Here is a 6,000-nt window from a genome sequence, read left to right on the forward strand (position 1 = left end):
GCAGCGCATTCATAATAAGTCAGTGACAAGTTCAAAACTTTGGGTGACAGCGGAAGCAGTCCACTGACCAGTAAATCCCTTCCTCTTGTAACCAAGCTCACGCAAACCACCCCACCAACTCCCTCAGTGTCAATTTCCTCCTTCCCCAGGAATGCCAATAGTCCTGCAGGCCATGTCACTGGCAAGTCTGACGAGTCCTCTCCTGCCTGGGATTCCTCCGATGCATCCTTGCGTGTAACGCCTACTGCTGCTGGCGCTGCTGTTGTTGCCGCTGGGAGTCGATGGTCATCCCAGAGGGGAAGTCGTAAGCCCACTTGTACTACTTCCAGTAAGCAATTGACTGTTCAACAGTCCTTTGCGAGGAAGATGAAATATCACAGCAGTCATCCTACTGCAAAGCGGATAACTGAGTCCTTGACAACTATGTTGGTGTTAGACGTGCGTCCGGTATCCGCCGTTAGTTCACAGGGAACTAGACAATTTATTGAGGCAGTGTGCCCCCGTTACCAAATACCATCTAGGTTCCACTTCTCTAGGCAGGCGATACCGAGAATGTACACGGACGTCAGAAAAAGACTCACCAGTCTCCTAAAAAATGCAGTTGTACCCAATGTCCACTTAACCACGGACATGTGGACAAGTGGAGCAGGGCAGGGTCAGGACTATATGACTGTGACAGCCCACTGGGTAGATGTATGGACTCCCGCCGCAAGAACAGCAGCGGCGGCACCAGTAGCAGCATCTCGCAAACGCCAACTCTTTCCTAGGCAGGCTACGCTTTGTATCACCGCTTTCCAGAATACGCACACAGCTGAAAACCTCTTACGGCAACTGAGGAAGATCATCGCGGAATGGCTTACCCCAATTGGACTCTCCTGTGGATTTGTGGCATCGGACAACGCCAGCAATATTGTGTGTGCATTAAATATGGGCAAATTCCAGCACGTCCCATGTTTTGCACATACCTTGAATTTGGTGGTGCAGAATTTTTAAAAAAACGACGGGCGTGCAAGAGATGCTGTCGGTGGCCAGAAAAATTGCGGGACACTTTCGGCGTACAGGCACCACGTACAGAAGACTGGAGCACCACCAAAAACTACTGAACCTGCCCTGCCATCATCTGAAGCAAGAAGTGGTAACGAGGTGGAATTCAACCCTCTATATGAGCACGATATAGGAGATGGAATGCACCTGTCTCAAGTGCAGTGGAGAATGATTTCAACGTTGTGCAAGGTTCTGATGCCCTTTGAACTTGCCACACGTGAAGTCAGTTCAGACACTGCCAGCCTGAGTCAGGTCATTCCCCTCATCAGGCTTTTGCAGAAGAAGCTGGAGGCATTGAAGAAGGAGCTAAAAGGGAGCGATTCCGCTAGGCATGTGGGACTTGTGGATGCAGCCCTTAATTCGCTTAACAAGGATTCACGGGTGGTCAATCTGTTGAAATCAGAGCACTACATTTTGGCCACCGTGCTCGATCCTAGATTTAAAGCCTACCTTGGATCTCTCTTTCCGGCAGACACAGGTCTGCTGGGGTTGAAAGACCTGCTGGTGACAAAATTGTCAAGTCAAGCGGAACGCGACCTGTCAACATCTCCTCCTTCACATTCTCCCGCAACTGGGGGTGCGAGGAAAAGGCTCAGAATTCCGAGCCCACCCGCTGGCGGTGATGCAGGGCAGTCTGGAGCGACTGCTGATGCTGACATCTGGTCCGGACTGAAGGACCTGACAACGATTACGGACATGTCGTCTACTGTCACTGCATATGATTCTCTCAACATTGATAGAATGGTGGAGGATTATATGAGTGACCGCATCCAAGTAGGCACGTCACACAGTCCGTACTTATACTGGCAGGAAAAAGAGGCAATTTGGAGGCCCTTGCACAAACTGGCTTTATTCTACCTAAGTTGCCCTCCCACAAGTGTGTACTCCAAAAGAGTGTTTAGTGCCGCCGCTCACCTTGTCAGCAATCGGCGTACGAGGTTACATCCAGAAAATGTGGAGAAGATGATGTTCATTAAAATGAATTATAATCAATTCCTCCGCGGAGACATTGACCAGCAGCAATTGCCTCCACAAAGTACACAGGGAGCTGAGATGGTGGATTCCAGTGGGGACGAATTGATAATCTGTGAGGAGGGGGATGTACACGGTGATATATCGGAGGGTGAAGATGAGGTGGACATCTTGCCTCTGTAGAGCCAGTTTGTGCAAGGAGAGATTAATTGCTTCTTTTTTGGGGGGGGTCCAAACCAACCCGTCATATCAGTCACAGTCGTGTGGCAGACCCTGTCACTGAAATGATGGGTTGGTTAAAGTGTGCATGTCCTGTTTTGTTTATACAACATAAGGGTGGGTGGGAGGGCCCAAGGATAATTCCATCTTGCACCTCTTTTTTCTTTTCTTTTTCTTTGCATCATGTGCTGATTGGGGAGGGTTTTTTGGAAGGGACATCCTGCGTGACACTGCAGTGCCACTCCTAAATGGGCCCGGTGTTTGTGTCGGCCACTAGGGTCGCTAATCTTACTCACACAGTCAGCTACCTCATTGCGCCTCTTTTTTTCTTTGCGTCATGTGCTGTTTGGGGAGGGTTTTTTGGAAGGGACATCCTGCGTGACACTGCAGTGCCACTCCTAGATGGGCCCGGTGTTTGTGTCGGCCACTAGGGTCGCTAATCTTACTCACACAGCTACCTCATTGCGCCTCTTTTTTTCTTTGCGTCATGTGCTGTTTGGGGAGGGTTTTTTGGAAGGGACATCCTGCGTGACACTGCAGTGCCACTCCTAGATGGGCCCGGTGTTTGTGTCGGCCACTAGGGTCGCTAATCTTACTCACACAGTCAGCTACCTCATTGCGCCTCTTTTTTTCTTTGCGTCATGTGCTGTTTGGGGAGGGTTTTTTGGAAGGGCCATCCTGCGTGACACTGCAGTGCCACTCCTAGATGGGCCCGGTGTTTGTGTCGGCCACTAGGGTCGCTAATCTTACTCACACAGTCAGCTACCTCATTGCGCCTCTTTTTTTCTTTGCGTCATGTGCTGTTTGGGGAGGGTTTTTTGGAAGGGCCATCCTGCGTGACACTGCAGTGCCACTCCTAGATGGGCCCGGTGTTTGTGTCGGCCACTAGGGTCGCTAATCTTACTCACACAGCTACCTCATTGCGCCTCTTTTTTTCTTTGCGTCATGTGCTGTTTGGGGAGGGTTTTTTGGAAGGGACATCCTGCGTGACACTGCAGTGCCACTCCTAGATGGGCCCGGTGTTTGTGTCGGCCACTAGGGTCGCTTATCTTACTCACACAGCGACCTCGGTGCAAATTTTAGGACTAAAAATAATATTGTGAGGTGTGAGGTATTCAGAATAGACTGAAAATGAGTGTAAATTATGGTTTTTGAGGTTAATAATACTTTGGGATCAAAATGACCCCCAAATTCTATGATTTAAGCTGTTTTTTAGTGTTTTTGGAAAAAAACACCCGAATCCAAAACACACCCGAATCCGACAAAAATAATTCGGTGAGGTTTTGCCAAAACGCGTTCGAACCCAAAACACGGCCGCGGAACCGAACCCAAAACCAAAACACAAAACCCGAAAAATTTCAGGCGCTCATCTCTAGTCATCATACATCTCGGTGATATTGTCTATCATGTTCGCTAGCGCATGAATATACCTAAAATTTATCATTCCTCTGGCGGTATGGGTGATATCTAACGCGAGTAGGAATTGAATCCCGGTGGATTCGTGGATCAAATCAGAGGCTGCGTGCTCTGTCCTATCTATAAGGTGTCTCTTAACAATGTGCTCGTAGTGAGTGTGAGTGTAAGGAGCTTGAGCATTGCGGTGAACGTCTTTCATCTTATTATGGGTAATGGTCATTACTTCTGGCAACACTCTTCCAATGTAACACAATCCCTCTGAGTTTGGGGCAAGCCACTTATACGCCTTCCTCCCGCATATGAAATATGCATCATCGCGGAGAACATATGGGACAGAATATGACATTACCATATTGCAAACCTTCCAGGTGAAAAATCCTATCCCTAACTCTCTCATCTGTTCAGTACATGTATCAGGCTGTATGATATGCGCACAGTACCCTGGAGATACTTCTCCAACCCGCATGGTCCTACTTCCTAGAGTGTACCTGTACTGAAAATACCTCCCACCGTCGGCTATTTGGCGTATAAGTTCAGGGTCTACGGGCATTCTATCGGCTCTGTGTGAAAATGCCATGGTTTAGTTATTCCATGTCACTTCCCAATTTCCCGGTTTTCGGGGATTGGAAATGTTGAAACATATTAAGGACCTATCCACATGATATTGGTGGAGCTTCAAACTAGGAGGCCTAGAAATATAAAATTTCTTGTCCACCGGTCTTCCACCCCTTAATTCAAGTACCTCATCTAGTGTTAAAGGGTACGGTACTAATCCTGACTTGCTCTGACCTTGAGGTACTTGTGAGCACACCCAGCATTCCGTTTGGTTTAAAACCTTACCCACTAATGAGTGATAGTCACTCAATGGATGACGGTCCATGTTGATATTAAGGCTGGACTGACATCTCTGGATGCACCCGTCCTCAACTATGTTTTCACAATTTCTACAGATACAATTTTCTTCAGCCAATAACCCTTCACAATGTCTCCTAGTGTCATGACTACTAGATCGTTTTCTGATACTCGCCTTTGCTCGGCGAATGTGTTGCTCTTGGAATGCTACTAATCCGTCCTTGCCATCAGAACCCATTCCAGATCCTTTCTTGACCTCTCTGGTACTCTCACCGAAATAGACTGCTCTGGTCAACAACAGGGTCAACAGGAAAACCCGGAACGCAGTCTCTTGGGGTAAGTCCATCTTGCAGGAGGAGAAAGAAAGAGTGGTAATGGGAGGTAAAGAAAATAATAGAAAGGAAAGGAAACTGGCACGATAACCGCCTCTAGTCTTTTTGTTCTTTTTGCTCCGATGCCGTCTCAACAGTGCTGCCTCTTAGTCTTCCCGAAACGGACACTCCAGTGATTCTTTCCAAGTCAGCGACTTTTCTGTAGGGAGCATAAATCTTGCATTACCATGTGTTTAACTGTTGTGTGAAATACCATCCGTAGAACATGAAAAAACAAAAAGAGAGAGAATAAAGAAAAAAATTGTCAGATTTCCGTTCACCTTCAGGCTGTCACACCAACATGTCTATCGGTATCTCTGCACAGTCTCCCCCACCAGTATTTCCACTCTCCACCCTCTGTGCATGGCCAGGCACAATGATGCTGGTGAGATATACTGGGGTTGGGCAGACCTCTGAAAAGACCGAGTAGACATGTGATGTTTGAGCTGTAGTGCTGTCGGTGAACATCAGAGATGAAAAAGGAAACTCTAAAGATAAATCACAGAGTTTACCTGGCCGCCCCTGTATCTACAAGGAATGATCTACCAATTACATCAACTTGGGACCTCAGGTTTACTTCCAAGGCTCGCAATTAATTTCACTGGCTGTAGACTACAGGTGCAGGCCAAAATTTTCCCTATGTGATCCCTGATTCCAATTACGTGCGTCATACTGTGTGTCATGTTCTGGTCTAGGGGGTCGATATACCTAATGTGGGTCTCTAAAATTACAGTTCCGTGCGTAATGTCCTTCCCTCTGACATTTATAACATTTTACCACATACGACTTACCAACAGGGGTCTGGGGTGTAGGCTGATGTGGCTTCGTTGTCAGGGCTTTTATACTTATAGTCATCAGCTTATCCCCCTGTGACTCCCTGTGCCTAATGATGTTCCGATCATGCTCAATAGCGGACTCTCTTAACGCAGCCACCGAGATACCTCTCCAACTTGGTTGAGTGGTTTGTACCCTGGTTCTCAACACTTCCTTTAACCCGTCCATTAATACGGACACCTCTACCTCCCTATGGTGCACATTATCCTTAATGTCTTCGATCCCAGTAAATCTAGCCATTTCCTGCAGTGCTCGATGGAAATAGTCAGAAGCAGTTTCACCTTCTTTTTGT

This window comes from Pseudophryne corroboree, chromosome 3 (assembly GCF_028390025.1).
Source record: "Pseudophryne corroboree isolate aPseCor3 chromosome 3, aPseCor3.hap2, whole genome shotgun sequence".
NCBI lineage: Eukaryota > Metazoa > Chordata > Amphibia > Anura > Myobatrachidae > Pseudophryne > Pseudophryne corroboree.